We start from the raw sequence: 24,656 nt of genomic DNA, 5'->3' as shown, positions 1-24,656 counted from the left end.
TAAATATCTGCTCCAGGAAAATCTCTTCTCCCCCACTCAACATAGATTTAGGTCCCACCACAGCACATCCACAGCCCTTCTATCCTTCACCCAGACTATAGCAGAGGCAAGAGATAACAATAAGCTGGTGTCATGCCTATTCCTTGACCTCTCTAAGGTATTAGACACTGTATCCCTCCCAAAGTTTCTTACTAAACTAACTGAACTTAACCTCTTTGCATCAACTACTCTCTGATTTTCTAGTTATCTTAACAACAGACAGCAATCTGTTAGATGGCAGTCCTCCTTCTCACCTTTTGTACCTATTCAAACAGGTATACCCCAAGGATCCATTCTAGGACCCCTTCTCTATAATAATTTTACTAACAATCTCCAATCCACCTGCTGCACCTCTTCTCTACTCCAGTATTCGAATGATTCTACTCTTATTACCCTCTCTGACAACCCTAATGACCTTCACTCCCTCACACAGACCTCATTTAACATCATTGAGCACTGGTTAGGCAATAATCAACTCATTATTAATCCAAAGAAAACTAAGATTCTTCTTTTCCTTCCAAAAGCTATGTGGAACCTTAAAACTTCCTTCAGTCTGTCTTTCAAGGACAACACCATCATTCATGCTGACTCCCATACCAAACTTCTAGGAACTACAATTGACGATCAGCTGAAATCTGACCATCATATCCAACAATCCATCAAAAAGACCAATCAAAAACTTGGTTTACTGTATAAAAACAAAACAATGTTATCCATCATTTCCAGGATTTCAGTAGCTCAAGCCTACCTCCTCCCCTGCCTACTCTATGCTTCCCCTATATTTGCCCACCTCCAAGCAAACCTTTTAACCAGACTTCAACAAATCTACAACCAGATAGCCAGATGTGCCTGTAATTTCCCTTACAAATCCCATCACTGCCTTGCCCTTAACCAACTAGAACGTTTTTAATTCCCTCATCTACTCCAACTTTCTCAACTATTGATGACACATTCTCTACTGTATAAACCTTCCTACTGCCCCTCCCTGTCTACCCTCCTATCCCTGTACAAACCCTCACAATCCATCCATAGTGCTGACCAGCTGCTCTTTAGCACCTACACGGCTAACAAGTCTATAGGCAGATTATATCTCAAACCTGGAACAAGCTCTCAACAAGTTTATGTTCGATTCAATCCTCATTTCATTTTAAAAGAGAACTGAAGAACTACCTTGCTAACTCCCCCTCCTGCAGTGGTCACCACCCATCCTAACACATACTTGCCCAGTTGTTCAACCATAACAATGTTCCTCTCCTTACTTTAATATAACTTTTATAAATACTGCACTGTGATGCCTCAGCTCTGCTGCTGAGCAATACTATACTTACATCTCATCTTTCTCTTCCTTATCTACTATACTTTCCACTCCCCCACTCTTCTTATACTTGGCTTTCTTTCATTCTCTCGACTCCCCTAAATTTCCACCCCACCCTTTACTTCAGTCCCTATAATTATTACTCCTTTTCTTCCTCTTTACCAATCTCAGTTTAATGATTAAAGATGTTTTTTGTTCTAATGCCTTATTTGTAAATCTTCATTTTTCACTACAGGTCTCTACCAATTCTACTTTTTAGATATTGATTTTGAGGAATTTTATTCTGTGTTCATTTTTTCATCTACCACATGATTATATGTTTGCTGTGTACCCATATTCATTTATGGCATGAATACATGCAGTTATGTATACAAATTCACATTACTTGTAATGTAACCTTTGTTATTGTTATTGTTATTTTTTTGTTGTCGAGCTTTTCTCCTCAGGTCTCTGCTGAAAATGGGCCACCAGCCCAGTGGACTAACCTGGTTAGCAAAAAACAAATAATTGCCTATATCTTTCCTAAGCAGGGTCATGATGATGCACTCCATAGCTTTGCATACCAGGCTTGTCAGGCTAATGGGGAAATAGTTCCCAGGGTCTGTAGTTGGTCCCCCTTTATGGAGAGGGATGACTGTAGCAGTGCACCATTCATTAGGGACATAGCCTGAGATAAGGCTGTGATTGAACAGGGCACACAGATGTGGTGCCAGTTCATTTTGTAGCTCATGTAGGATGCAGAGGGATATTATCAGGTCCCATGGATGCTGTATTCTTGGCTTTGGACAATGCAGCTTTTACCTGTGCTGCAGAAATGGTGGGTACCAGGCTTTCATTTGTTATTGTGATAGGGCCCTTGGTGGAGGAGAGAAGGGTAAAGTTGGCACTGAATCTGTTGGCCAGTATGTTGACTATATCTGTTGTCTCCGTATAGGAGGTGCCAATGTGCAATAACTCAGAGCAAATCTGGGTAATGCCTTTGAGGTTTTTGATATAGCTATAGAAGGCTTTGTGGTTGATTTTGGTGTCAGCCACAATTCTGCCTTCATAGCTGGCTTTAGAGGATTTGATAAGGAATCTTAGCTTTTTGTTGAGACTGATAAGGGAGGTTTCCAGTCTTGTGACTTCATTTTTTTCCTGCAACAGTTTCTTCCTTCTGTTGTAGAGTTTATTGATGCCTGGGGACCACCAGATTGGCTTCCTTTTTTGGAAGAGAGCATCTTAGTTCTATTTGGTATGGCAAGATCCATGCATTTGTGTACATGCTCATACAGTGTATTGGTGTATGATTCGGCAGTCATGCAGCTATTTTCTATTGAGATGGTGCAGAGAAGTTAGCCAGCTCTGTTTTTAGGACCCCAAAGTCAGCTTTAGAGAAGGTTTTCAGGGTGGTCACCTTTGGGGGGGGGGGTTGTAGGTGAGATGGAGATTTCCATGGTGATCAGTTTGCGGTCAGATTTAACCAGAGAGGAACTGACTATAGGTGTGGAGCAACAGTCTCCCATGTTGGTGATAACCAGGTCGAGGATATTGCTTTCTCTAGTGGGGGGTCAGAATGAGCTGGTCCAGGGCATTGGAACTGATAAATTCCAGAAAGCGTTTGGCCTGTACATTGGTACTTGAATAGTTTTCCCATTTGATGGAAGGGTAGTTGAAGTCACCCAGTATGAGAGTATTGGGTTGGACCTTGACAGATTCCAGGGTGCTTAAGAAGTTGGCATGTTAGTCTAGGGACATGTTTGGGGTTCTGTAGCAGGCTATGACTTGTATCGCCATCTTACCCAGTGTTAGTTGTACCTGAAGTATCTTGGATGCATTATGCTGGGCTACCAGTCTAGAGGTGTGTGTATCCTTTAAGAATATAGAGACACCACCACCTTTGAAGCTTCTGGCCACATTCTGGCGATGAAAGGTATGAATGAGTTGTAGGCTAGGAGTGCAGGGGTGCTTTCTGCCTCTTTAAATCAGGTCTCCGTTACAGCATAGATGTCGACATTCTCCATTTTGAGGAGAGCTTCGAGGGAGTGCATCTTGAGATTTAGACTTCTAGCATTGAGCAACATGACCCTCAGATTGCATTTGTTTGTAGCTGTTACGGTGTAATTTTGGTCTTTGGAATACTGCCTAAAAAGGCACGATATGGGTGGCAAGAGCCTTAGCCAGTACCCAGAATCCCAGGGATGACAGATGCAGGCCATCTCTGGCAAAGCATTGAGGTCTGTCGATCATGTCGTCCCAGGCAGACAGATACGGGATCCCTTTAGAATGACACCAGAAACTTAGCCAGTTGTTGAAGTCAATCATTTTCTGCTTGTACTGTGTATCATTCTGGGTGATGGTAGAATACTGCTCAGGGCTAGGGTCATACCTGCCTGGGCTACATAATCCGAGAGTTCCACCACATTTCTTTTCATGTAGCCCAGGGAGGTACGTCTCAGGTCATTCACACCTACATGGACAATGACTGAGTCATATTTGTACTTTTTGTGGACTGACCTGAGTGCATGTGTTATGTGGTGGATCCTGGCACCTGATAGACAACTGACTGTCACCTTTTCCTTGTTCATCCTAGTGAGTGGGACATCAGTGTGCTTCACAACTGAGTCTCCTATGATTACTACATTGGGCAAGAGGGGCACACTGTGGTGGTGAGCTATGTGTTCTGGGGTTGGTGTTGTATTGTGGTGGTCGAGTGTGTTTCTGTCTCGGGGATCTCTGTTTGGGTAAATTTTTATTGAGAGCCTCCGCGAAGGTGGGTGGATGATTTGTGTTTCTATGTGTGCATTGTGACAGTTGGTGTTTTGGATGGCTGTGTGTTTTATGTAGTGAGTTGCAGGTGTTGACCTTCTCCTCTTGACCAGCTAGTCCGTTCATGGTTGGAGTGTGCACTGCTTCCATTTTGGTGTAATAAGTGCATCTCTCACAGGTATGAGTGTTGGGATGTAAGAGGAGAGGGTTGTCTGTGTACATTAGACAGCTGCCACACTGTCTCAGAATGCCCAAGTGCACCAGATTAGCAGGAAAAAACACAGGAAATTGCCCTACAATCATACCAGGAGGGGGAGTCATAACTAAAAAGTACTGGTGCTGTTACTGCATTGGAACAGCTAGTGGTGATAGCACCATTGTGCTACAATAAGTGCTAAAAAAGCCTGCTAAAGTGCTAGCCAATTATACTAATTGAAGTACAAGTTCTAAGGGGAAAATTGAAGAGTAAACTTTCTGGCACCGGTAATAGTTTACCTTAGCTGAGTGCCGCGGCATGGTGCGCAAACACAGGCAAACTAAAATGGAGGCACTTAGAGTATCTATTTCCTCCTTCTTCATGCTCTTGTAATCTGTAGGATGCCAAAACTGGATCTGTGGATCTTAAACAAGTGGAAACTCGCATAAACACATGCTTTTAAACCAGAAAGTTGAAAGAGATGGAAAAACTACCCAAACGGCCAATAAACTACAATTGCTGGGCCAGAAATCACTTCTCTTGTGGTTGATAGGATACTTAGTGCTTAGCACTCCACTGATAAGCTAGAGGGCTTGCCTCCAACACAGAAAGGTCTGGTGGGGGGGGGGCTCTGAAACTTACAAAACAGTCCTGGATACAGCAAGTCTGTATCTGAACTAGACTAATTGCAGGAAACAAGCTTAGAACGTTTGGGTTTTTTTGCAGAAAAGCAGTTAAACAGTAGCAAAAACACTTTAAATGCAGTACAAGCTAGCATACTTGAGTATGTATCAATATTAAGGCAAATACAGTTTAAATAAATGCAGATAAGTTAAAAATTACAAAAAGCACGTGCAGAGAGCAATAAGTTATGAAAAATCAAAATGGAGGCACCAACTGCAGAATAAGAGCACTTGAACACATAAAAGCACACAAAACAGCAAATTAAGGTCATAAGGTAGAAGACAGTTAAGTAAGAGCAGCCAAAGAAAGTATAAATAATTTATTTTTTATTTATTTTTTTAGTGGAGGGGGAGAGAACAGAGCAGATTAAGATACTATAGGGGATATCCATCCCAAGTGCTCTCGCTATACACAGCAAAGGAGATGGGACTGGTAGGAGTGTCTGAAATCAAAATATGATCTCACTGTACTCAGTTGGGTGAGCAAATGAGGTGGGCACAGGAGGAGTGTCCAAAAACAGATTTACAGCAGGGGCGGGTAATTCCAAAGCCAGCAAGATTAGCAACACAACAGGAACAAGGAGGGGAGATGGGAGACTAACTATAGAGACACAGAGACCACAATATTCAATGAAATAAATATCTACAAATATCTAATCTTAAATAAGCAAAGTGCAGAGAAAAATATACTTAAATCAGCTTGTGTGTCCAGTTGATTTTGTAGGCAAATCGCAGCAGCCAACAGCTCAGATGATGAGCAGAAATGATTCACAGAAATGTGACCAACACAGATTATAATGCAAGCTAAGAGTTAACACAAAATTTCAAAAGCATGATATACATATACATATATAAATATATATATATATATATATATATATATATATATATATATATATATATATGTGTATGGATCAACTTCAGATGATCAAACTTTTAAAACTTCAAATTTCATACAGCCTAGACCATATGATCAAAGTTTCAAAACTATGAACACCTGAAAGAAAAACAAAACAAAATGTCCTCGATGTTTTTGCAGGCCTGTATCCCCCACACCCCCTGCTATTTAAATATACCAACTCAGAGATTGCACTACAGTGAGGAAAAGGGAAAATTTCCCATTCTGTGCTGTATGGAGATCTCCGTTCAGAACGTTCAAAGTTTTAAAACTTCGATCATCTGAAGGGGGACCCATATATATATATATATATATATATATATATATATATATATATATATATATATATATATATATATATATATGTACATACATACATATATATATATATATATATATATATATATATGTACATACATATATATATATATATATATATATATATATATATATATATATATATATAGATATAGATACACACACACACACACACACACACACACACACACACACACACACATGTGTGTTTGTGTGTGTGTGTGTGTGTGTGTGTGTGTGTGTGTATATATATATATATATACATATGTATATAATCCGGGATGTAATCCGTGATTACCTTGCTGTGTTGCTATTACAGAGTGCTGTGTTGGAACAAGTTTGCCTTTTTCTTCACTGTCTACTGAAATTGTATGTACCACATGCTGCTAAACTGTAATGTTATCTGTACACTGTTTAATTTCAATGAACATGCTCCATATGCTATTGAACTATATGCTGTCCAGTGCAATTATAAGATTTTTTTCTTGTTTTTTCAGTTATGATAACATTTGTCTGCCTTGGATGGAAATAACTTAAATAGACATGGGTCCCACTTACTTAATTAGCAGACAAACAAACAGAAGAAGTCTGTCTTATCCGCTCTCCAGTCATGCAGACTTTTGATTAGCTGTTTTTCCTACCACCTCTATTTATCCTGTCAGGATCCAATCCAATCTTTGCTTCAGGCTGAGATGTCAGTGGCTGCATTTTGTGCCTATCAACCTACCCACCAACCTATTCCAATAGAAAACACAGTCCTTTGCCAATCTATGTGATAACTCACTCCCCGACAACCCATATCTCATCCTGTCATCAAGTACTGCCTATTGGATAGCATCATCATAAACTGCAATGATCAGAATTGCTCCTTACCTCCTCCTCTCTCACTACAGCAACTAATGGAATGTCCTCCCTACCAGCTCTTTAAATGAATTAGCAGACAAAGTTTCTTTCTTATCATCTGTGACATCCTATTTATGACTGGTATTTTTCGACCTTTCTATTAAAGCTGATAAGGGCCAACTTCTACCTTAGTGATGCATTGAAATACAAAGCATCAACTACCTCGCAATTGATATAATGAATATGACCTTTGCCCTTCTCCCAAATTAACAGATTAGTCGTGTTTTTTTGACTCTTGAAAAACCAACTCTGTGTGTCTGTGAGTGACTCAGGTCTCTTGTTTCTCTATTTAAATAGTTGGTGGTCTTGTCCTAAGTACCCAAAATAAGTCCACAAAAGCCTACAATATCTACAGCAGTGAAATGAGAACAAATGTTGCTCAAAAATTATATCTAATTAGTTATCTAGTTATAGCTGCACAGGGTAGCCACACTTTTTTGACTGCCCACCAAATTTTTGCCCTAACGGGATCTTTTTTTTATTGCCCCATGTAGACAGTTCAGACCATACGCGACTGTCCTTATGAAGTAAGCTGGGCAAAAAAGTCTTGAGATCTTCTGTGAAACCTGCATGCGGTCACTACTGATATTGCAGTAGATACAGACAAATAAATGTCATGACCAATGTATTGTCTAAAAGCATGTACTTTCAATGAGGAGATATTATTGAAATTCATTTTATCAAATGCTTGCCCTTCCCCAGTGCTAGCATGTTCATCATGTTGTTATATTTAAGTAAGTTAAGGGTGGGGCAGTAAAGCACCACAAGTGGGGGCAGGGGGCTTGACACCCTGCAAATATATTCTTACCTTGTAAGTACATTTTGGAGGTATTTTCAATACAATAGGTTTCATTAAAATATCATTCTGAAGAAATGATATGAATTCCCTGGATGTGTTGAGTTACAGTATAGAGCTAGCAGGACGTGCTTATGTTACTATTTCTATGACTGATAAAAGAAAAGCTGTATGTGTGCTAAAACAAATGCATTGATTTACTGTTAAATTAAAAAAAAGGTTGTTATGATTTTTAGACCTGTTATGGCACGTTGTACAAGTAGTATTCTTCCCTAGGCTTTGCAGTTGAATACATGCTAGTAGGAAAATATAATGATGTGGCAAGCTTTACAGTTAGATCAACATGTGTCTACTGCATGGCACTCTTGTTTATGATCCAGCTATCCAGGACATGGTATTCCTTGATGGTCTTATGACTATAACATTAAAACTAAACTTAGGAACTTATATGCATAGCTTAAGCAAGTCTGTTCTGTGGAAAAGGTATTGTGAGAGTCTAGAAGCATATTATTATTCAGGCATTCAAATCAGGTTTACTTAGGGTGCCCTTGGTAAATTGGAAGAACACTGAAATAAAATTAGACAGAGTACCACATAGCTAACATTGTCAGCATAAGTTTATATGCCATTGTGCTACAAATTTTAAAATGCTTCAGTCCAAAATACATTTCATTTCTAAATCAGTGTTTTGGACATTGTATATTTGTTTTCCTGACTAGGAGATTTGAAAAAGTGTGTGTGTGTGTGTGTGTGTGTGTGTGTAGGTGAGAATGTGATGCATCACACAGAAGTTCTCATTATGAGGAAAAACAGGGTTTCCATGTATGGGAGGTGCTTTTCTGAGCAATTCTCAACCTTGTATGAACAGCAGAATGTTAGAATCTGTATTGTTTATAAACTAAATGTTAAACAGCAAATCAGCAATTAACAGATTATGTATTCTTTATTTTCAATATGTTGTTAATTCACCAAATGAGAAAGAACAAGAAAACAAAATCCTACAATTGTGGTTATTGTAAGTTGTAAAAGACCTTAGGTGCAGCTTGTATTTCACGACTCTAATATCTAGTTAGTGCTGAATCTGACATGTCAAAACAAAGAGCTAGCTAAAAGGAGTTTAAATGGACTGAGACCTACATTGAACTGGCAATTGTGCTCTGACTGAGAATAAAGTTAATATTTTAAGTAACACGAACACTTCAGTATTAATTTCATTTGCTTTATAAACAAAAATTTCCCATCAAGAGATTAAGTTTCTTTAGTATGCTATGAAATAGGTCTCACTGTTTAAACTATAAGAAATAATAAATAGGTCTATTTAAGACAGAGCAACAAATCTACATATATTATCCTAGTTATAAGCAATGTGTTGTAACTCTGTTAAGTTCTGTTAAGTAACAAATGTAATAAAGAGGCAGCTATGAAATCATTATTTACATTACCAAAATCAAAGTTGCTGCTCAGAACAAGAAAGTTATCAGTCAGTAGAATGTAAATGAGTTCAGTGAAGTGTTCAGCTTTTTTTCCAGTTCTGACATAATGTATCTCATGGAATACAATGTAATGAGTGTTACTGAATTTTGCTTGTTATACAACAAGCAAATCGCACAAATTGAATCTAAACAAAGAAACTCAGAATCAGTCAGTTCTTCTGATGGGGAAGCAAACGCAGGATATATCTCTGAAGACAGCAACAGATCCAAAATGATTCTCTAAAACAGAGACACAGAATTCCATATGTCACTCTTCCTGCACAGTTTTCCAGTTCATCCTTACTTTATAATTTTCACCGTGTTACTCCACATTTCCCTGTCCCTAATTTCTTTCGACCCTCTTATTTTTTCTGTGATTCCAATGTGTTTATCCCATACATTCTTGCACTCTACCTTACTTATGCCTTTATAGCTTCGTCCACTGTTGAGGATTAATGAATTTAACCAGCTGTGCAATGCTAATCTGATTTATAAAAAGACAGATTCCTCAAAGTATTTTGTTAAAACAAAAAAGAAAAAAAAATAATTCATTATGATGATTCCTGATTTCTCTTTGCTAGTCCACATTGCAGAAAAATAAAACACTCATCTATCTCAGAAAAGGTCATATAATCACACTACCTTATCATTTCCCATGTAATGCTTCATATGTTCACATTATCTTATCATTTACCTAGTAACGCTTCATTAATATAGTCAGAGTTTAATATTAATCAGATACTTCATGCAAAATAGGTGTATAAGAAACAACTAAGAATGATGTCCACCACTGCCTATTGTCCTCAGACTCTACCAGTGTCACATGTCACAAAGCACCTCACAGCTCAACAAGAAACAGTGATCATGACTGCGAGACAAAGGAAAAGGAAGGTGACAGAAACAGCCACTATTGTAGTTCTTCAAGTAGGGGGTGCTTTGTTATTTGTTGCCTTTGCAACATTAGAATAATTGAGAATGTGTCCAGCAATGGGTATTTAAAGCATTCCATACATCATGTTGTGCATACACCTGTGGCAGTTGGACATGTGCAGCCTTGTCTGTATTCCACTGTAGTGTGTGTGTATGCAGGCAGTGCCCAGAGATATAGATATATCACCAGGATGGCTGTCCCAGCAATGACCAGTTTTTGTGCACATGTAAATACATTATAGATAGTTATGCACATAAATGTTGTCATTTCTTGAAGTGCTTAGGGCATTTTTCTGTACACCAGAATACCAATACATAGCTAATAATATGGTTTGGTTTCCTGCACTATCGTGCAGTTTAAATTAAAAAAAATTCTACTAACCAGCAACATGTCACTCAATATCTACCACTGATTTTATATGAGCTAACAACTCATATATTGCATGGTATTGTGAGGAAAGCCTTGAAATCAGAAGCACTAAAAGTAATTTAAGAAACAGTGCAACTACAATCTTAGGGCATTTTTTTTTCTTTTTGTCCAACAATTGAAAGCTGTGGATACAGAAGTTTGATTTGTCACCACCTATAACTGGAATAAATAGGAAGGTACAATGTATCACATTCATGCAAATTGTAAGGGAGAAAGCTATTAAAGTATATAATACATCTGAGTTCTGCTAAGGAAAGGTTGAAGTCTCATGAGTATTGTGAGCTGTAAATAAATTCCCGATATATTTACAAATTATTCTTCATAAGATCAGAAGATGCAAAAGAAAGTATCACTACCTATGTCAAAAAAGTAAAGAAACATGGCAAATATATTGGATTTGATAAGTTACATGATTCATTGGTATGAAACACAACTATGCTTGATATACAAAGTGGCCAAACAAAAGGTTGCATTTTTTATGAAGATCTAATGTTAAATAAAGTAATATGCACACACACACACACACACACACACACACACACACACACACACACACACACACACACACACACACACACACACACACACATATATATATATATATATATATATATATATATATATCATATATATTTATATATTCATGGGTCTACTTTTGTTCACTGGATGTACACCTCTTTGGATCTCAAAAAGCCTAACTCACTTAATCAAAAGTGCAGTTTAATATAAAAGCACTTTTGCGAAACACAAATAAGTGAAATTAAAAATAAAAACTAAAATAAACACTAAATACAAACTTTTGCAGGGGGCAACCCCCCTGCACCCCACCATGTGGGGGGCTGCATGCCTCACACCCCCACTAATTATATATAGCAACTCTGAGATTGCACTATAGCGTGGAAAAGGGTACATTTCCTTATTCTCACTGTACCACGACCTATATCAAAAAGAAAGCCACAACTGCTTTAAACCTTACACTCCCATTAAACCTGTAAAAAAGAAGAAAAAAACACTGCATCTGTATTCCACAGGATCCTGGAATGACCAACAGGTATTTACTTATTTGTATTTTGTGAAAGTGCATTTTTGTTAAACTGCACATTCGCTTAAGTAAGTTCAGCTTTTTGATATTCGAAGAGGTGTACTTTCTGTGAAACAAAGTAGACCCATATATATATATATATATATATATATATATATATATATATATATATATATATATATATATATATATATATATATATATATATATATATATATATATATATATATATATATACATATATATAGAGAGAGAGAGTTTCACTTCATAATCTCAAATTGCCGAAATCTCGAATTTCATCATTTTGAGACCATGAAGCTGAAAATGCAGAATGCTAAAAGCGTATGAGAGCGAATTTGAATATCTCGAATCCACGCTTATGCATTTCCGGTACATTACGTGAAGCGTTTGGCTGGTATGGTGTCTGGAATTGAAGGTGAGTGAGTAAATGTTTTTGTACATTGCATGTGTGGGTAAGGGTAGGGAGGTATAAGTATGAGTGTGAGTATTTGATTTGTTGGTGTTTGTGTATGTGTGATGTGTATTTGTGTGTGTATGTGTGTGTGTGTGTGTGTGTGTGTGTGTGTGTGTGTGTGTGTGTGTGTGTGTGTGTGTGTGTGCTTGCGCGAGTGTAGAATGCTGTGGTGTGATTGTTTTTTTTCTTTTTCATTATGTGCAATCTCAGAGTTGGTATATATAAGTAGGGGGGTGTGGGGGATGCTTGCCCCTCTGCTTATATGTAAGGTAGGGTTTTGTGGTTTGTGTGCTGTGAGTAGAATAGTGTGTGTGTGTGTGTGTGTGTGTGTGTGTGTGTGTGTGTGTGTGTGTGTGTGTGTGTGTGTGTGTGTGTTATGTGGTGTACGGTGTATGTATGTTCTTGATTGTGAGTCGTGATTGTGGGTTTCGGGATTCTGAATGGTTCGGCTTTATAGTTTCGAAATACTGAAATTCGAGATTTCAGTAGTTCGAGATTATGAAGTGGAACCATATATATATATGCCTACAAATGAATACAGGATAGGTATATACACCATGGACTGTGGCCGATGCATGTCTCTAAAGTGTCATGCTGTCATGGCTAGTGATCACTATTGCCATTAACCTTGGACACAGATATAACTCCATTTGAAGTATGCCAGTATCACACTCACATAACATCAGTGCAGGGTACACCTTGTTAGTCATATATGTTACCCTGACATGTACAAGTCCCCGGTAATTAAGTACCTATAGTTCTCACAGCTTGGCCTTTACCATTCCATGCTGACAGCTTGAGAGGTATGTATGTGCTACAGAAGCTTTAGGGCACATGTAGATGTAAAGTAAGGACAGACCTGTAGATTATTCAGCAGTACTGTTGTGAAAAATATAGCCTACACAGTTGTTAATGGTTGCATACTAACATACCTTGTTGAAATTCCACCATTGCTGGCCTTTTGCCATAACTGTTATCCCATTTATGCCTGTGGTCTGTATGATATGCAATTCTATTGTTCTGGTTTAATTGGAACACCCATGCATGCTGTTATAACTAACATTGAAATGTTTTGTTCATGACTAACCAATACACTTTGACAAACCTCAACTTCATAGCATGTTTGAGCAGGCCATTCCCAGTGGATCCACATGTCCCTTCTCATCTGGCCATGGCACCAAGTCCCAGCACGTCTGGGACCCAACCTGTAGGTGCCTCCTCTGCTAGTCCTGCACCACCCTTGGGTGTAGCCACTTCAGGGGATGTGGCCTGCCCCCCTGGGTGCAGGCGCGGAGGAGGACCTGTCACCTGACACCAGTTTCCAGGGATGGTGTGCAGGGTCATCTATTGGGATTTGGATGACAACCTGTGCCAGATTAAGGGCAGACTAGTGCACCTCAAGAGGCAGGCTGGCCCTGGTGCCCATCCCCCAGCACAGCCACTTTCGGGGCCATGAAGGGGCAGTGGTGACTGCCCATGGGTGGGGACCTCAGTCCCACTTTTTCCAATCTGGGGGCACTTGGTCCTCTGATTCCCAACCACCTTCCAAATCCAAGGTGTTTACCCCCTCGTTTCTCATGCACCACCCCTGTCAGCTGTCTTGTCTGCCTTGTCTGTCTGCAAATGCAACCTCTCCTACCCAACTTACCTCTGCAAACATACCTACAACCCTTCCGCAATATCCTACTCTTACCTTAAAAAAAGGGCATCTATCACAAAAAAAAAAATCGTCCCATACATAGCTCTCCATTTTACCTGCATGTACACTGCCATGAATCAATCATCCCATCAATTAATCAACAAACATATGTTGCCCACACCCTTCCCTGTGGGTTGTAAGGCTCCAAATTCCAAATTGTCCACATCTTGCACAGCTGTTGCTGCACAAGAAATTGAGAGCTGTGGTCCTTTCCTACACCTGTCCTGCATATCCCTTTTCACCACTTTCCTATCACCCCTTTTTTCTTTTCTTTTTTTAAAAATTGTACGGGTTTAAGTGGGGATAAGCAGTGTTAAGCAAAGTTAAGCATCACTTGGCATTGTGACGCATAGCACAAACCCACACAAACCCGCTTAAAACTGCTTTAATCACCCTATCTGATTCAGACACTGTTCTGCCCAGCAACAAAATAATTAGCCATGGCAAGGCTCAAACCCAGGATTCTTTGCACTATAACCATAACAATGCACCACTAGGCCAATTGAGGTCTGGGGTTTGCTGTTGTTTTCTAAATATATCATGCAGTAAATTCATGTAACATTAGGGAAAAAAAGACACCCCTGCCAAATATTGAACCCACGACCGTCTGAACTACAGGGAGATCAATGCACCACTCACCCACCTAACCTTTGAGTGATCACTGTTTCTTTCTAAATATATCATGCATTAGAGTCATGTAACAGGGGAAAAAGACACTGCCAAGTATTGTCCCCAGGACCCTCTGAACTGCAGTTTACTGCAATACACCAGTAGGCCAACTCAACTCTGGGGAATTATTGGTGTTGTTACCAAGATATCCTGAGTACCAGTGACACTACTTCTACAGATGATGTGATAAATGACAGCATACTTCTGTCTGTGATGCAGACACCAAACCAATACACAGCCAAAGACATATTGATGGATTGACAGGAGGCCTAAGATATCAGGTACAGCTGACAACTGCACAGACTGCTGCAGAATGTCCACAGTCGTGTCACCTATGTATGGCATGTTTGTCATCAAAGCTATTCTGTGTGCTGATGTAATGGCAAGGCAGTGCAGATTGATTTCACAAAATCATGACAAACAGGTCAGTGTCACATGTCATAGCCAACCAAACACACATGTTCATGCCAATCCAGTGTAACACATTGTATGCATGCACATATGTCTTACAACTACACCTCCCATAACAATTACTCCCTAGCTCTATATGTAACATTCCCAGCATGTCTGACATCTGGACATTCACAGTTCAGGCCCACAGTACAGTCTGTTGCATGACAACTACATGTGTGTCAATTCAACCTACAAATAACTGAACCCTGTAATGTCCAGCAGACCGGCTTGCTGCTACCACAGTCACTGCAACCCACAGTAGCACATCAAAGGCCTGGAGAGTGGAACACATGACACAAATATTAATATGTGTCCTAAACTCCCCCTTCCACTCTCTGGATGGTACTACTACTTAACATATGTACCAGAGGCACATGCCTCACCTGGACTGTAATGGATACCCTCACCCTGGCCATGCTGTGACACAACAGCTGACACTGCTCCCTCACTGACATATACAGCTTGCTGTCTCCCAATGTCTTCACAATTCCCAGTATGACTCCTGCCCAGAATGCATCATCTGTGGCCTGCCACACATGCAGCTGTTATGTTCAGCTATCTGCTACAGACCTACCATACCTCCCAAACACCTAGAACTGGGCATCCACACAACACCCATAAATAAAGGGCTGGGAGGGATGCCCAGGTGACAGACACATGTATCACAGTCTCCACCTACAAACACGCACAGCTGATGCACCAGTATCAACTGCAGCAGCATGCACAGTGAGATAAAAATGATGTATGACACTCACATCTGCCTATCTCCTTACTGAACCCAACACACACAGTTAAACAATTACCTGCCACAGAATCACAAACTCTGTTAACAATGGCCAAACATAGCATGCAAAACTGTGGACATACCACATCAATCCAAACAGTGAACAGTATTTCTACATACTGTCTGTGATGCTATAGCCCCCACACCTCAATAATGTCCTCCTCACAGGCCAGGAAAAGGGCCAAGGCCTACATGAAAGCCTTAATTATAGGACTGTGTTCCCATACCATTGGCTAATGGCAATGCAACCCAGCTGTTCTGGATGGAATTAGCTAGTGAGAGTCACAGATTGGTGCACAGCTAATCCCCTCTTCATGAGCATTACCTGCAAATGGTTAACAGAGTGGAGCATGAATTGCACTTGTGCAGCAGTCACAACAATGTGGAGTCCGTGATTGCCTGGCATGCCACACTGAGGTCACCCCTGAGGAGTATGTATGTAACCGGGTAGAGGGTTGCCTATATAGCCTATCGGTGTATGGTAGATGTGTGATGCCCTGGTATCCCCTGGTGGGGAACCTCTGTGATGTCCCCAGCTGCTGCATGTGCTGTGTTATGTGAATGACATACAGGATATTATACGCAATAATGAACCTCATTGGGGAAATATGGGGAAGTTTATACCTGTGTCCTTGATGACAAACCCGTATCTATGACATGGGTTATGTACAATGTGCATCTTCTAATGGGAGCAACAGTGTGTTGAAATGTCTTGTTGCCAAAGACCTGTGTCCACAGCTCTCTCACGATTGACTGCATGCCTAGGATGTTATTAGTACTGTGATACTATGTGGGGATGTCACTCTTCCCCAAAGGGGTTGACACTGCATGTCATGCTTTGCGGTCTGAGGCCATGTGTCTGGCAACAGCCATGTATCTGTGTGAGACCCTCCTAGGCAGATATCAACATCACTAGGGCATCCGTTGATGGCACATAGCATACAGTCATCTGCAGACATGGTCAGACATAGGCTAATGGCTGTTACATTCACCTCAGGAGTGTACATCAAATGTAACAGAGGCCCAAACATGGAACAGCAGGTGACATGTACTCATGGGTCAACCACTTGAGGTGGATTCCCCAATATGGAATAGATGGGTTGTGTCAGTGCACCGGTGTGCTACCCCTATGGTAACATATGGTGTGATGCATATGTAGGGGTGTTATGTGTAACTGGCCTTGGGGGGGTATACTGTCACAGAGTTTGTCCAGGTCTAGGTAGGCAATTTGCACTGTCACCCCCTGTTCATGGCTTTGGTGACTGTGCCATACAGGTCAACTGACTGTAACAGACATGAACCATTCCATAACAAAGTCTAGCTATGCATGATGGAGTATGTGCAGGTTGCAAATGTGCTTGTTACTGGGGTTTCTGCCTTACTAATTTCTCCAAATCTTTTGGGTTTCTAATACCATGGCAGAAATGGAACCCATTTGTAAGTCAGAGTATGATTAAAGTTTATGAAATTAGTATAGTTTCAATCTTTGATGTCAGTCAAAAGTGCTCTTTGCAGCAGCCGCAGTATGCCTAGTAATGACTCCTTCTGCAGTTTGTATGGGGTTACATGAATTGATAACATATCAAAATATGATTGTAAATTCTTTTTGATAAGACCTGTTGCTCCTACTACTTACTATTGGAACTGTCTGAGTATCTTTCTTCCATATTGCTCTCATTTCTGCCTACAGACCCTGGTATTTTATGACTTTGTGTCTCTTCATACGCAAGACACTATAGTCACTGGGTATGGCAATTTTAATGATCAATGCTAATTTTGTCTTCTTTTCTTGGACCACTATAGCCGGTTTTCTAGCATCTATCTTTTGAACTGTTGGTAATGGGTGATCCTATGTGATATAAACTTCATCTTCTATGATGCTTTGTGGCTCATGTTTCCAGTGTTTTTCAGCCACTTTGATACAATAATGTTTGCACAATCCCCAGTGCAACAGTCTCACCACAATATTATGCCTTTCAGTATACTGTCCTTCTGCGATTAGTGTGTCACAGCCAGCAACAAGATATGTGACTGTTTCCAATTTGGTTTTACAAAACCAACAATCAGGAAATCCATCTATGTGGCACACCTCATCACTAAGGGCTTTTCATCCAGAAAAAAGGAGGTCATTGTCCCACTGTACTCATCCCTCATTAGACCCATTATAGAACACAACGTCCCATTTGGTATGTACCTCTCAAGACATCTGCAACAACTGGAAAGGCCGCAGAAATACCTCACTAAAAGAATCACATGCCTAAAGCAGATTCCCTACAATGACCACGTTAAAAAACTCCAGCTATACTCTGTCGCATATCGTCTACTCAGAGGCGATCTCTGCTTAACATACAAGGCCATGTCAAACCCAGAGCTGTTGGACATGCTACACTTAAAGAAATCCCAATCCCTCAGAGCCACATGCTCCAGGGATCTAAACCTTGTCATCACAATAAACAAAACATGCTGAAGGGATAGGTTCCTGACCCAGAGACTCCCCGGACTCTGGAATAGATTGCCCATACATGTCATGCAGAGTGCCTCTTTGGCCCTCTTCAAAAGGAACCTTGACAATGGGATGGGAGAAATAAAATTCACCCTGGGGATCACATCAGTCACCCTGCTAGACAGGGTCCAGGGAAATAAATAGTGTGGGAAGAAATAGCCAGGGAATTGTTATGGCTAGGCTTGTATAGGCCCTAGGGTTGATAGCCTAGTACCAACCTATGAACCTATGAACCTATGGTTCTCCAACATGTTCAATGGACATTATAAACTAGCATGTACATAGCCTACTATCTTTGGCTGCCAATATTAACCTTTCATTTTTTGGTTTGAATTTGCCCCTCCTTAACCATTCACCATTCGTTCTTGATCAACATGAAGCTCTTTCAGAAGTTTTCTATACTTGCAACTATATTTATGTTTTTCGACATCTCTTGCCTTATCATCTGGTCCTTCACCTTATATTTTCTCTTTTGTTTTTTGGCACATTCAGTTGCTGCCTGGTTTTTACCTACTCCTGGTTTGGTTTCCATTCCTGCTTGATGTCGATATGCTTCTGCTAAATTAAGCAGAGAAGTCATCTTAGATTTATTCTCCTCATGTTTCAAAACTTTCACTACATTTGAATTTTGTGAGGTCAGTAGATATGTGTGGAGTCCCACGATTGCAGATCTATACATATAATTAATTTCAAGGAGGCCAATCCCTCCTTAGGAATGGGGAATATATAATCTCGGTCTACACTGATTTTTATAAATCATTTGGTGAGCATGAAGCATCCTTCTTGTTTTAATATCTGATATATCCAATGCTTTTTGAGGCCAGTCAATCACTCAAAAACTGTATGTTAGGACAGGAAGAGCAAATTGATTTTTAGCTTGGATCTTGTTCCTAGATGTCAATGTGTTCTCATGATTAATTTAAGTCTTCTAAAGTATTCTTTACTGAGTTTTATTCACATTTGTTCATGTTTTACTGCTGATCCTTCATCAATTCCCAAGTATTTATACACTCCCTCTTGCTCAAGTTCCTTTATATCACACTCCTGCATCAAAATTATGTTTTCCTGGTGCTGCAGCTTTCCTGTTTTAAAGGTTGCATTTGCACATTTATCAAGACCAAATAATTTTAATATCCTCTGAAAAAGTTTTGACAACTTGCAGCTGTGCTTTCAGTTCCTCATTTGATGAGCTATACAGTTTTAAATCATTGACAAATAGAAGATGAGAAGTCATTAGACTTTGTTGTTTTCTAGGATCCAAATTGTAGCCATGGTCTAAGCTGTTAAGTAAACAGCTTAATGGATTAATAGCAAGGCAGAATACCAACGGTGACAGAGAGTCACCTGGGAATATTCCCCTTTGATTTTGTATCCCTGGGATAATAATATGTCCTTTATCATGGCTCAATTGCAAAGTGGTCTGCATTTGTTTCATGGTTAATGTAATGTAGTCAATCAGTGTAGGGTGTATCTTTTACATTTTAAGCATTCTTTAATCCATGAATGTGGGATACTATCAAATGCTTTTTTGTAGTCTGTCCCTGCCATACTTAGATTCGTCCCCTTTTTGCAGTTCTCCACTATGACTTTATTTAACAACAACTGATCCTTTGTTCCATATGACCCTCTTTTATTGCCCTTTTGTTCTACTGCAACAATTAAGTTTTCTTCTTAATAACTATAAACTCTTTTGGCGCCAATTCCCATGTATAGTTTATATGTCGTTGGAAGGCAAGTCATTTTTAGAGTGGCTTGCAGGTTCACTCTTAAGTAAGAGCATTGGTTTGCCTGTTGTTAGCCAGTGTGGTGTCTGTTCAGGGTGAGCATATAAATAACTCTTACTTATGGCTAAATCCTCATGCAAAGATGTTAATATTTTTAACAAAAAGTTAGGTACTGCATCTAGGCCTGGGGTTTTCCACTTAGAGGCTTTTCTCAACTTTGTTTCATAGTTTCATCGTTTCATAGTTTAGTACTAGGCTATCTGCCCTGGGGCATTTGTAAGCCTAGCCATAGTGATGTGGCTTTCGCCACCCCATAAAATGGTACAAAATGCACAGAATTGATTTAGAATACTGTGCTTCTGTCTAGTAGTGACACAGTGAAGGTCCCCTTATATAATAGAATTAGTTTACTGTGCCCCTGACTAGTAGTGACACAGATGTGACCCCTGGGGTAAACTTACGATCTCCCATCCACTCATCAAGATTTCTCTTGAAGAGAGTCAGTGAGGGGCTCTGCCTAACATGAACTGGGATCTTGTTCCAGAGCATGGGAAGCCTCTGGGTTATGAATCTATCCCTCCAGCATGTCCTATTCATACCTGTGCTGAGGTTTAAGTCTTTAGCTCTCGTGGTTCTGATGGATTTGGATTTTTTGAGGTGGAGCATGTCCATCAGTTCCTGATTGGACATGGCCTTGTACGTCAGGCAGAGATCACCTCTGAGCAGGTGGTATGCTAATGAATAGAGCTGGAGTTTCTTTAGTCTGGCAGAATAAGACATATGGTGGAGACCCTTGATCCTCTTGGTGAGGTACTTTTGTGGTCTCTCCAGCTGTTGCAAATGTCGGGTGAGGTACATACCAAATGGGGAATTGTACTCAATCATGGGTCTGATGAGGGAGGAGTATAGGGGTACAATGACATCCTTGGATCTGGATGTGAATCCTTTCATGATAAGGTGTGCAAAGTAGAATGTTTTTCTAACCACTTTGGCAATGTGGGTGTCAAATGAGAGGTCACTGTCGACTTGGGTCCCTAGGTCTCTGATTACTTTTTCTGTACTCAGTGGGTTGCTGTCTATGTGATAATTTGTGGGTACTTTGTTTTTCCCAAAGAGGATGACTATACATTTTTTGGCATTTAGTTTAAGGCCATGACTCTGGCACCAGTTGTCCGTTTCTGTGAGGCCTTTTTCTAGGATGTATGTGTCCGCTGGTGTATCGAATATGGCGCCTAGTTTGCAGTCATCTGCAAACTTTGTCAGCCACAACCCTCCCATGTTTGCTTTAACATCTGAGAAATAAATGCCGAACAAGAGGGGTCCCAGGACAGATCCCTGTGGGACACCACTTGTGACTGGCTTTGAGTCTGACATTGCTCCAGCAATTTTAACTTTATGGGTTCTGTCCTTTAGCCAGTTTGCAACCCATCTAGTAACATAAGGGTTTACATTTAAGCTGTTGAGCTTATCTATGATGCCTGAGTGGGGTATTGTGTCGAAGGCCTTAGCCAAGTCCAGGTAGGCTGTGTGGACTGCTTTGCCCTCATCAATGGCTCTAGTGACTGTTTTGAAAAAGTCAACCAGGTTCAAAAGGCAGGATCTGCCCTTTACAAAGCCGAACTGGGTGGGATCAATTGTCTGTAGGTCCCCGATGTCCCTGTTTATGAGTTCCATAATGATTCTTTCCATAGCTTTGCAGACCAGGCTGGTTAAGCTTATGGGGCGGTAGTTCCCAGGGTCTGTAGAGGTACCCCCTTTGTGGAGTGGGACCACTGTTGCTGTACGCCAGTGTTCAGGTACATATCCTGTAGTAAGGCTAAGGTTAAATAGCATTTTTATGTGCAGGTCTAGCTCCTCTTGGAGTTCACGTAGCATGCAACCCGGGATACCATCAGGTCCCATTGATGCTGTGTTTTTAGCTTTGCTGAGGGTGGTTCTCACCTGGACATCTGAGATGACTGGGAGATTACATTCAGCTGGGATAAGTATTTCTTCTTTTGGGGGTGAGGGAGGGGAGAAATTTGCACTGAACCTGTCAGCCAGAATGTTGGCAATATCTATGGGTTCAGTGTATTTTTTGTTGTTGTGAACTAACTCTGAGCATATCTGAGGGTTTCTGCCCAGGTTTCTAACATAGCTGAAGAAGGCTTTGTGGTTATCTTTAGTGTCCTTAGCGATTTTTCTCTCAAAGTTGGCCTTGGATGTTTTTATGAGAGAACGTAGTTTTCTGCTAGTGTTGATCAGAGATGTCTTCCCTTTATGGGATTTTGCTCTGTCGTGCAGCAGCTTCCTTCTTTTGTTATACAATTTGTTTATGGCTGAGGTCCACCAGACAGGACGCTTGCCTTTGGTGGAGAGGGACTTGGATTTATTTGGGATTGCATGATCCATGCATTCCTGGAGATGTCCATAGAAAGCATTTGTGAAGGATTCAGCATTGTAGGATGTGGTATCCACTGGCCCAGTGGGCTTAAAGGATACCATCTCAGTCTTAAGAAGAGTGAAGTCCGCTTTTGGAAGTTTTTCACTGTGGTCTTTTGTGCTGGGGGTGGAGGTGGGATATGTATATCCAGGGTGATTAGTTTGTGGTCAGATCTCACTAGTGAGGGGTATACCTCCGATGTGGAGCATTTTGTCCCCATGTTTGTTATGATCAGGTTTAGTATATTATCTCCCCTAGTGGGAGAGGTGACTAGTTGTTCCAGTGCATTTGAATTTATGAATTCCAGGAACCTTTGGGCTAGGGTGTTAGGGCTAGAATAATGTACCCAATCTATGTTAAGGTAGTTGAAGTCTCCCAGTATGATGGTATTTTGTGATACATTCATATCCTCCAATGTCTTCAGGAAGGCTGAGTGGGTTTCCTGAGATTGGGAGGGTGGTCTGTAACATGCTACTAGTTGTATAGCAGTTTTGCCTATGGTTAGTTGCACCTATATGGTCTCCGATGTTTCATGTGTTGCTACTAACCTGGAGGTGTGGGTGTCCTTGATGAATATGGACACTCCCCCTCCCTTTGTGGTTTGGCCCGGGTTTTGGGGCCGAAAAGCATGATACGAGGTATAGCCTGGTAGTGCTGGGGTGCTCTCAGGAGCCTTGAACCAGGTTTCAGTTACTGCACAGACGTCAATGTTCTCCATACTGAGGAGTGCATCGAGTGCCTGCATCTTGAGATTTAGACTTCTGGTGTTGAGCAGCATTACCCTTAGTTTTTTTCCATTTTTGTTATCTAAGGAGGTGGGTTTGTCTTTTGAGCCTTGCCTAAAAATGCACTATGGGGTGGCGAGAGCCTTAGCCAATATCCGGAAGCCCAGTGGTGACAGGTGCAAGCCATCCCTTGCGAAGCAGCGTGGCTTGTCCAACAAGTCATCCCAGGCAGACAGACATTGGATCCCCTTAGAATGACACCAGTACTTGAGCCAATTATTAAAGCTGATCATCTTGTCTTTGTATTGTGGCATCATTCTTGGTGAGGGCAAGATGCTGCTCAGGGTCAGGGTCATACCAGCCTGGGCTACATAATCAGAGAGCTCCTCTATGTCTCTTTTCATGTAGTCCAGGGAGGTATATCTCAGGTCATTCACGCCAGCATGGACAGTGATGGAGTCATATTTGTACTTGCTTTGGAGTGACCTGAGTGCGTGTGTTATGTGGCGGATCCTAGCTCCCGATCGGCAGCTCACAGTCACCCTCTCCTTGTTCAGCCTGGTAAGCGGGACATCAGTGTGTCTGACTATAGAGTCACCTATTACTAGTGTATCAGGCATGGTGTTTGGCCTTAAGGGCTGTGATTGATTGACACACTGATTTATTGAAGTATGTGTTGCATATGTTTTGTTTTGAGGTGGTGGATTTTTGGATGTCTGCTTTGGGAGCCTCTGTTGTTTTGGTAAGTTTTTATTAGAGCCTCAGTATGTCTTTGTGTTTTTATGTGTTTGGTTTGCAGTTGTGGTAGGTCTATGTGGGACTGGGTTTGCTGTGTGTGTGGTTACCATCTCCTCCTGACTGGTCATGCCAGCCCTGAGTTGAGAGAGTTCAGCCTCCAGTTTGGCTATATAGTTGCATCTCTCACATGTATTTGTGTTTGTTGGGAGGAGGAGAGGGTTGTCTGTGTACATGAGACAATTGTAGCATTGTCTCAAGATACCCAGATTAACCAGCTGAACTGGAGAGGACGCCAGTACTCTACCACTCGACATGCTAGAACAGTATAAAGGAGTGCTGTGCCTTTAAGGGAAGTATTTATTCACAGGGGTGGTAGGTGGATGTAGTGCTTACTTAGTATGAGAGTGCTTACTTAGTAGAGAAATTTTGAGAACAAGTGCTAGGCTTATAATATAGCAAGTAGTCTGATTATACTAAGAGTAGAGCTTCCTTAAGGGAAAATTTGAAGAGCAGACTTGGCAGAGCCAGAAGAAGTTTAACCTTGTTTATCCGGCGCTGCACTATGCACACAACCGTGCAAAGCCGTGCAAATGTGGATTTTAAACAGGGAACTTCAAAAGAGCTAGAAATGGTCCAAAACAACCAATTACTACAGCTCTTGTGCTGAGGTCACTTCCTACAGGGACAGGTAGGC

Source organism: Protopterus annectens, chromosome 3.part0 (genome assembly GCF_019279795.1).
Source record: "Protopterus annectens isolate FY-2018-M chromosome 3.part0, PAN1.0, whole genome shotgun sequence".
NCBI classification, from domain to species: domain Eukaryota; kingdom Metazoa; phylum Chordata; order Ceratodontiformes; family Protopteridae; genus Protopterus; species Protopterus annectens.
Note: the sequence above shows the minus strand (reverse complement) of the source record.